The sequence below is a fragment of the Pelmatolapia mariae genome, linkage group LG10_11 (assembly GCF_036321145.2).
Source record: "Pelmatolapia mariae isolate MD_Pm_ZW linkage group LG10_11, Pm_UMD_F_2, whole genome shotgun sequence".
In the NCBI taxonomy this organism is placed as follows: domain Eukaryota; kingdom Metazoa; phylum Chordata; class Actinopteri; order Cichliformes; family Cichlidae; genus Pelmatolapia; species Pelmatolapia mariae.
Window position 1 is genome coordinate 34,165,879 of NC_086236.1, and position 9,645 is coordinate 34,175,523.

At 41.7% G+C, this 9,645-nt stretch overlaps 1 long non-coding RNA gene and 1 pseudogene across 1 annotated transcript; both read right to left on the bottom strand.

Moving 5' to 3' along the window:
• LOC134635377 (piggyBac transposable element-derived protein 1-like) lies at window positions 1-1,671 on the bottom strand (annotated as a pseudogene).
• A 5,782-nt stretch (window positions 1,672-7,453) lies between these two features.
• On the bottom strand, window positions 7,454-9,123 carry LOC134637820 (uncharacterized). The gene is made up of 4 exons (XR_010095179.1): window positions 8,478-9,123; window positions 7,874-8,021; window positions 7,598-7,720; window positions 7,454-7,479 (listed from the first exon to the last, which is right to left on the bottom strand). It is a non-coding gene; the product is annotated as an uncharacterized LOC134637820 (long non-coding RNA).
• Window positions 9,124-9,645: the final 522 nt, after the last annotated feature.

Genomic DNA, 9,645 nt, shown 5'->3' on the forward strand with positions numbered 1-9,645 from the left:
TCAAAGAAGTCCAGACGCTTTTCTTTCCAAGCTCCTTAGTCTACGATGACCTGGATGACTGAGAACCTTCACAGACATATTTTTCCTCATTTTGTTGATGGGCTGTGGGTCATACTCTGATTCTGACTGCTGTATCCCAGCAACAATAGCAGCTGAGGCTTTTGAGCGTGGGGCACAAGGCCATCTTGCAATTGCTGGAGTCACCAGCATGTGGCCCAGCTCCTCCAGGAACACCCTTCGTTGGTAGGTCTTGGTGGACTCCCACTCAGGATGCACTGCTTTCCACAGGACAAAGGCATTGTATGCTGAGACGTCCAGAAGATTGTAGAAGAGAGCCAGTGGCCAGCGACTGGTTTTCCTCCGACAACTGTAGGTGTCAACAACCTTGTCTAGGTTATCCACTCCACCTTTACACCTATTGTAGTCAAGGATTGCTGCTGGCTTTTTCTTTTCCCCATCACTGACTGCTGGTTCCCTATGCTTTGTGCTCAAAAGAAGCACATTCTTCCCTCGCTTGGGCATGTAGGAGACTGCCATGGCTGTTTTGGTGAAGGCAAAGAGAGATGAAAGAATCTTCCTCTGTCGCAGCTGAACAAGCTGGGGAGGTAGCTCTGGTTTGTTTCTCCTGATTGTGCCAACCAGAGCTAGTTTTCTTCTGAGGAGCTCCTCTGCCAAGCTGAATGAAGTAAAGAAGTTGTCACAAGTGACAGTGTGTCCTTGGAGCCCCACTTGTAGCACAACTCTCATTCCCTGATTAACGTCCCGGGAACTTCCATGTGATTTTCCTGTGTAAATCTCCATCCTTCAGGCATAGGAGGTTCCCACATCACAGGTCACACAGATTTTAATGCCATATTTTGTAGGCTTGTTGGGCATATACTGTCGAAATCCACACCGACCTTTGAATGCAACCAGCTGCTCATCGACACACACATCAACTCCCGGATTGAACAACAGGGGGAGACGAGCAACCCACTTTTCCCACAGAATGCGAAATGCAGCAAGCTTATCGTTCCTGAAACGTCCCGGGCGGGTGAGCTTGTCATCAAAGCGGATGTTAGCACTAATCTGGGAATAGCGGTAGTGGGGCATTGTAGCACGAAATATTGCCCGTCCGGTCTTGTCAGCCCACAAACCACGCGTTGCTTCATGCCTTGAGCGGTAGACGCCAGCTAGAATCAAAATTCCAATGTAGGCTCTCATCTCCACTTCATCCACATCCCTCCAATCCTCACACTTTAGCCTCCCATGCAGGTTTGTGTGGGTGCACAGTAGCTGAATGATCTCTTCTGTCACAAACAGGTCAAATGCAGATCTCAGGGTGCTAATGCGGGCAACTGCATACAGGGTGGGCCCTGGAGTGATACCAGTGGGTACTGGATTGTAGTGTATGGTCTCCTCAGCAGTGGAAAACCACTCAATTTTCCCAGAACGAGACATCCACTCAGGCACCGGCTCCTCGGCCTCTGCCACTTCTCCTACCTTCTCTGCCATCAGCCGCTCTGCCTCGACTGCTGTCTCTGTATCATCCTCATTTGCTGAAGAGGAATCAGGCACTGGATGGTAATCCTCATCACTGGTAGTAATGCTGTCATTCTCTGAGGAGACTGAAGAAGATGCCTCTTCTTCAGATGCAGAGGATTTCTCGTCATCTTCGCTTTCTGAGCACATCACATAGTCAAGTCTTGAAGCACTGAATAAGACCGTCTTGCCATCTTGCCAGAGCAAAAATGATCTTGAAGCTGCTGGGTTTATTTATAGCTTTACCAATGACTGCACCTGTATAAACCCCAGGACAGAATTACAAACAGTGCCAGTTTGTTGTTGTTTATGCTACAGCTGCAGCTTTGAACTTTGCAAAGTGTCCTGTGAGTTCTTTCTCTTTTTTTTCTTGGGAGAGTAGATATTTGGGTGTGCATTTTTTTTTAATGAAAAGAACAAAGCTAGAGGTGCTTTCATTATGAACATCAAAGCTAAAATTCCCCAGGATGCTCAAAGCTCAATAGCTTGCATCAAGAGACATTCACATGAACTTGGACGTATGGCAACATAATTTATTTTTCTCTCTTGCAAATGCAAAGTTGTGCTGCAATTTCACACTGGCACTTTTTTTCATGCACAAACACAAACCTTTGTCTAACATCTTTAAGATCAAACCTGAATCAAAATTGTGTCATTCTTTTGGTCCATTGGAGTGCAGTAAGCCATCAAACGCCCCTACAGAAAACTAAGAATATTACATGAAATTGCTTGCTTGGCCAAAAATGGGTAAATGGTGTAATTTGGTAAAAAAAAACAAAAAAAAACAAAAACAAAAAACATTAAAAACTACAATTTTCATGTGTTGAGGTTAGAATAAAAGCAATTTTACCTAAATTGCATGATATATTACTGCCAATAACAAGGAATCAAAAAAGGTGGTTATGATGGGTTTCAACTGGCCAAAAATGGCCACGATAGAGTCAAGAGGAACAATTTGGTGTATAGTGTAAATTATTAACATTATTATGGAGCTGATGTTGAAAATTTGAAAAGCTGAAAAAAATACACACCTTTGTGCAGTTTCATTCCATTTGCATTAACAGAACAAAAATGGTTGAAAAAAGAAAAGTGAAGTGGCCACAAATGGCCAGGATAGAGCCCAGAGGGTTAAGACGACACAGCTACAAGATGCAGCGAGTCAGAGTCTCCATTTCAACTTGGGTCAAAAGTGCGGACTTCAAACTATATAGCAGTTTTTGAATTGTGTCGGAGGGCCACGTAAAACCAGAGTTATGATAAAAAATGCACGCGATGCTTTTTTCTGAACAAAACAGCGGTGTTTACAGCGGGAAGAACGGTAAAAACGGCTTTTCTACAGACAGCGCTAGCAAACACTCTCCGCTTGCGAGTGAAAAAAGAAAAAGAAAAAACACCCCTTCCCTATTAGTGTTAGAGTTTACCATGTCAGCCAATCAAAAAAATGATATGGCAACATGTGGCACTTGGTTGTTTAGGGAGAAGGGGAAGTTTTTAGGAGTGACACCCGCGACGGAAAGCGGGCGAGCGAAAGAGAGAGAGAGAGAGAGTAAGTTTTCATGTGAGACATTAGTGACGTTTAGCTTGTTTGGAGGCTTTAGTTAGTTTGTTGTGTAGTTATTGTTTTGTATTGTGTGTCAGTTAGACTGCTGAATTTCAGATTTGCTCTAAAAAAGCCGTCAAAGGCAGATTCCAGTGTAAACGCTGTTCCCACATGGAAAACTGGACTGATGCACCTCCTGCTGTCAGACCTGCGGGGTTTAGGCCTGTGGTGTTCTCCTCTGTCTTATACTGAACACAAACTACATTTTTTGGACTGGCACAAATAATTTGTGTGCCTTCTTATTTGATGCAGCACACCTGATTGTTCTGTAAATAGATTTAAATGGTTATATAAAAAATGCCTGAGGCCTTGGCTGCATTTTTAGGTAAATAGTACCATATAACTTTGTTGTTTGCGAAACTTGTGCATCATTTTCAGCAATGTACAATTTATATTTGCATTTCAAGTTATGAAAATGATTCGTTAAACATGTTTGTGGGTTTTACAGTAACAAATATAACTTTTTTCTACTCGGATTTTGAATTTTCCGTCTGAATTTAGATCAACTGTGCTAATATAGTATACCAAAATGAAAAAATAACTCAAATTTCAGATATTTGAGGTTGTGCTGAAAATAATGATACCAAACAAGACAAGAAAAGCATATTTTAAAGGTGAAATATAGAGGTAAAATCAAAAGTAGTCAAAAACGGCCAATTATACCCTGGACCCCAGAGAGTTAAACAGACACTCACTGATCCTGTAAGAGCAGGAATTTAACTACAAACCCTCACAGTCCCCATCAGTATCATTCATTCTGCTCTGCCGCAATGGTCACAGTGGCTGGTTTAAGTACGTTTGCCCCATAGAAATCCACTGATGTCCCTTTGATACATATTTAGACCTTTTTCAGGGTGCATGAGTGTTATATCTCCATGTCATCCTAAACATTTTATCAACATGTAAAAGGGATACGTCCATAAGATTTTGATTTGTTTAATTTTAATTTAAACTTGTTTTATTCTGAATAAATGTGTGAGATGGCCCTCAGACCTCTAAATCCACGTCCAGGTTTGGGTGACTACTTGGATTAGGGGAGTATTATTTAGAGCAATGTTTGTCAATTTGGTTAATTGCTCAACTCAGGCCGTTGTTGTTCAGTCTTTTTCTAACTGAACTTTCACATTTAACATGCTAACTGAAGCCTGTAGAGTCTGAGATGTAGCTCTTTTATTTTCTGTATTGTACAGTCGGACTTAGGGGTGAATTTGCTGGGATTGGTGACTGTGTTGCATGTTTTGAATAATCTTCTTCAGAGTAGACTTTACGTGTAAGCTGATAGTGAATGAAAAAAAGTATAAAAAGCTGCTGTGGTTTTAACGTTCCAAGAGAGGTAATGCACATAATGCAGAGACGAGCGCACGGAGGATATCCAAATCCTAGGAAGGCAGCCTGCTGCTGTACACAGGCGGATTCTTCTCAGTCATAGTTCTTAACAACTTGACTGTTTTCTCAAACCACACAAAGAGTGCTGTTTCCATCCTGGGAAGTCTACTCATTGGTCTTCAAATTATAAGTAGCTATATATGAGCAGCTATATTAGCTTTGACTTAACATATGTTAAATAGTAAACTTTCCTGTTTTAAAATTTATGATGGCTCAAAAATTAAACCTTACAAATTAAAACCCTGAATCATCACCACTTGTGTGAACTACAAGGGTGCCATCATTTTTCTTTTCAATCTGTTAAGTACCACATTTTACACACTGACTAAGAAAGGAAGTAAGCTCTTCATGGTGACCCCAGAAATTTTAATGTATCACTTTCTAGCATACGGCTGACACTGCTCGACATCGTACAGTGCAGTATAAGAGTCCCGCCACAAGGAGACACTAAAGGCTTTCAAACCAACAGTTTCTGCTTCCAAAGCAGCGCCAACAATCACCACCGATCATCGTACTTATGCGACATAGACGATGGATGCATGTTTGAGTTGATACATCACTTAAAGCCACCACTGTTCAGGCATCACATCTGTCCATTAGGTTTCCCTTTCATATACAACATTTTTATCCCTGGGTACTAACTTTTTTGTTTTTGTTTGTTTGTTTGTTTGTCTAATGCTCTTGTTGCACTGCTAAATAGGCTGTAGCCAACATGATTTATAAAGGGATTATAAAATCTAAGAAATTACTGCATTATTTTACCTACTCTTATTAAACTCACTTTCCTAAAAACTGATTGCAGCTTCTACTTTGTGATGTCAATGTTATGTCTCTAAATGATTTCATATCATTCATGGGAGATATGCATGACAAATGATAAGTTAACAAGTCACTGCTACCAGCTTAATCAATTCATTGGGGCGACCTGCGTGTTGTGTTGCATTGTCTGATTTGGTCATAGTGTGTAAACACCTCTAGAGGCCACTGTTGTATAGCTGCTGCAAACTGAATGTACCCGTACCAGAGGTTATACTTAAAATGGCAGCTGCCAGGAAGTCTCTTTGGAAATTTGTGTTCGCCCTTTATGAAATAGATATGTTGTATTACAAGGTACTAATGCACCCTTGCATTGGTAAAATAAATTCTACTAGAATAGCTGATACTCCCTTACAGAAGATTTATTTTGACCTTTCTAAAGCCTTCTTTAAAATTTAGAAAATAAAATGAAAACAGGCATATCAAAACAAGCCTACTAGAAATACTACTCTGCATTACATCCTAACACTTGGCTAAATCCTAATATGTAATTCTGCTTTAATAGTTTATTACACTAAATGTGATTATGCACTGAAAAAAAACATGCTGAGTTTACTTAGTTCAATAGTGGACATTGGTTGCACACAGATGTTTTGCTTTGGCACGAGCTTAAACAATTGAGTTGAATTAACACAAGTTATTCATATTCAATAAACCTGTGCAATTTGTGTTGATAAAATATGAATGAAACATGTTTTGGTGAAGTAATTTGAGCTCTTGGAATATTTTAATCCTTCACAATTTTCAGATCAACACTCGGAAAAACAAGGAGCAGGTAGTGGAATCCACCTACACCAGTGAACATCCAGAGAATGGGCATTAAGATAGCTGACTCATATAAGTGATCTGACCTTGATCTGGAGTAACAACAGAGAGTCCATCTACACAAAAGGATAGAGACGGTTGTATTTGCAACAGAGAAGTCTTTTGGAAGGGATTTGGAAGGGAGCAGGGAGCGCTCCTGAAGACCTTCTAGGACTCTTTGGTGGTATTGTCCATGTTTTATGGTGTGGTCTGCTGGGGATAGGAAGAAACTGAACAGGTTGATCAAGAAAACTAGCTCTGTTCTGGGATGCCCTCTTGACCCAGTGGAGGTAGTTTTCTCTGTCAGATAACAGCTCCCACCCCATACAGGTCACTCTGACAACACTAAGCAGTCCCTTCAGTGACAGGCTGCTGCACCCACAGTGTGCAAAGGGGACATTTTGGAGGCCTTTCCCTCCAGCTGCTGTCAGACTGTACACTGCACAACAGCAGTGAATGTACACCACATATGCACACACTGGAGTCTTTACATATATCAGTGTGCAATACTAAATACCTGCTACCATTAACACCCAAACACAGGTTCCACTGAATGGGGAGTTGGTGGGTTAGATTGTGATGATGGACCAGTAGAGTTTTCCTGGCTGTCCACAAGGGAGACTGATTTTAGCTGAGGGGGGGATTCGGGTTTAGCAGGGTTCGCCTCTGCTTAGGTCAGTACCTGTGAAGTTGGTTGGTGAAAGGTGGCGACAGAATGGCAGAGAGATGCAGGAGCGTCGGGTGTGTCTGATGTGTAAGAGGTAGAGAAAGAAGATGCAGAAGGGTGATCTGCAGGGGACTGGTGCAGCACAGAATCAGTTGCAAGAGGAGAAGAAGAACAAGAGGAAGATGATAATGGAGGTTTGACGATGTGATTGGCTGCAGGTGTATCTTGGGTAGCTCCACCGTTAGTTGGTGATTGGCTCTTGAGTTGTGAATGACAGAGAGGGCATCAGACAGCCAGCGTGGAAGAAATGACTGCACGGAGTGATCACAGCACTGGTCATGTCCTGGAACAAATCAAATTTCACATTAGCCTAGCTTTTAAAGCCCCAGATTAACTCTCGGTCATGCATCCTCTTTAGATAAAGATAAAAACAGTTCATACCTGGAAGCAGATAGCACAGATGTCATTATACTGCTCCAGCTGTGTATTGCTAGCTGTGGGGAGGCTTTTTGTCTTGTTTACAGCATCTCTCCTGAGCAGGAAGCTCTGCCAGCCCAGCTGGGCTCTGAGCCAGACGTTATAGTACGAGTGGACCAAGATGATGGTGCTTCCCATCACACTCCACTCGCCAAATACAGTCTCTGATACACCATAGCACACCATAGCACACCACGCACACCGCAACCTGGTGAGGTAACAAATCACTGACAGTGAGGCAGAGACAGTGCTGATGCATTACATGACAGTGTCTGTTTACAGTCAGAACTTAGCAAAGAGTTGCTGTACGTGTGTGTGACACATACCAGAAACTCCAGCATCTGTAGGTCCCATTTACACAATATATGACTTCATCCACGTTCTCCACTGGAGCTTTACGAAACTCCTCCACCATGAAGTGAACAACAGATCAACAGAGTGCCAAGCACCTGGCGGTAGAGTGTTTCAGAGTTATTATGGAATTAAAAAACAAGCAAATATACATGTTTAATTATTATTGGGCTGAACTGTTTGGGTAGAGCAAGTTTAAACTATTTAATTGAATGTTTTTGCGATGTCACTGCGATGCGGTTGTGTGTTACCTGGAGAGAGGTGAGGATTGAGGAGGAGATGATGATGAGAAGCCAGAAGTCCATGTGGAAGAACTGGCAGATCATATAAGCCATGTACGCTGGAAAGGTCAGCAGGAAGGGACAGAGAGAAACTGCACGGAAGTGCTTCCACAAACTCCTACGGGACGGGCAGCAAAACCAGCATATGAGAAAGCAGTCAGGTTGATAGCAGGCTTTGCAAACACACTTTCAGTCAGATTACATTTATTGATGTCAAAAAGACTAACTGCCTGTTTAGGAATGAAGAAAGAAGGACAGTACACCCTAGTATTACTTAATTTATGATGTTAGCATGAGTTGTACTGATGACCATAGATAATGAATTCTGTGATAATTAACTAACTGCCCATAGTTATTAATAGTTGTTTATGATCAGTAAAAAATAAAACAAACAGCGGGACACAGAGTTTTCTTAAAAATAAACACATAAAAAAGTCTTTGGTATATTATCTTAATTGTCTCTAGATGCTCCCAGGGCTAGGACTATAGGATCAGCTATCTCCAGCATGGACTGCAGGATGGAAGCAACAACAATAAAGAAGATGATAGAGAGGAGGAAGGCTCTGTGGATGACCTGCAGCTCAATGAGGCCAGTTTGGACAGCAAGGATTAGCAAGGTGATAGCTTCAGTCATCCCCCTGCACAGAGAGGAAACAAATTAGAGTTGACACACCACACAATTATATGCCTTGGCTTTGCATTCAAGTTGGAGATCATATACACGTTTATCCAGACTTGACCTTTGGGTATACAATGTCAATTATTTTATCCTATTAGACAGTTGTGTGAAATGCAGACATCCTTAAAGAATAGTTCTAGATATGTGTGTTTCCACACGAAGAGAGGTTGAAACAGACTAAACTAACACACACGTGTGTGTGTGTGTGTGTGTGTGTGTGTGTGTGTGTGTGTATGTGTGTACGGGTTCGTACTATCCTGGTGGGGACCAAAATCTGACTTTTACTATCCTGGTGGGGACTTTCTGCACCGTGGGGACCAAAATCCAGGTCCCCTTGGGGTTGAAAGCAATTTTCACACTCAAAATGCGGTTTTACTGTCAGGGTTACAATTAGGTTATGGTTAGGTTTAGGGTAAGGGTTAGGGTTAGGCATTCATTTTTAATGGTTAGGGTTAGGGTAAGGGGCTAGGGAAAGCATTATGTCAATGGGATGTCCCCACGAGGATAGCAAACCAGACATGTGTGTGTGTGTGTGTGTGTGTGTGAGTACAAAGCTAAAGCAGGAAAATGAGTGCAACCTTTTGCAGATGACACGTTATCTAAACACGGTGAAACAGCAAAGTCAGAGAAAACAAGCACCACAGCTAGCTCCGCCAGCCTGCTGCCAGTGTGAAATGACACATTTGTGGGCGCTTCCCATGGTGGCGGCATGAAAAGAAGAAAAGGAGAAAGGATGGATGACTTGGTGCTTAGCGGTGTTTTGCTAAAAAATGATCATCTGCCAAAAACCGATCGCTCGTATTTAAACTGCTATAATAACTTGTTGGTCTATAATATGTGAAAACATATATCAAATGTATCCTTCATGGATGAATTCAAGTAATCTTGAGTCACAAACAACATTCCTATAACAACGTACAAGCTGCAATGAGTTTTTGGTAGTGACTTTTATATATGCTTTATTTATCTAGTTCCAAAAATGTGGTTGACGTTAAAAAAGTGTTTTTTAAGAGTAATGTGGGCAAGAGGACAGCAGATGTTGCAAGAAATATAAGAATAGTTG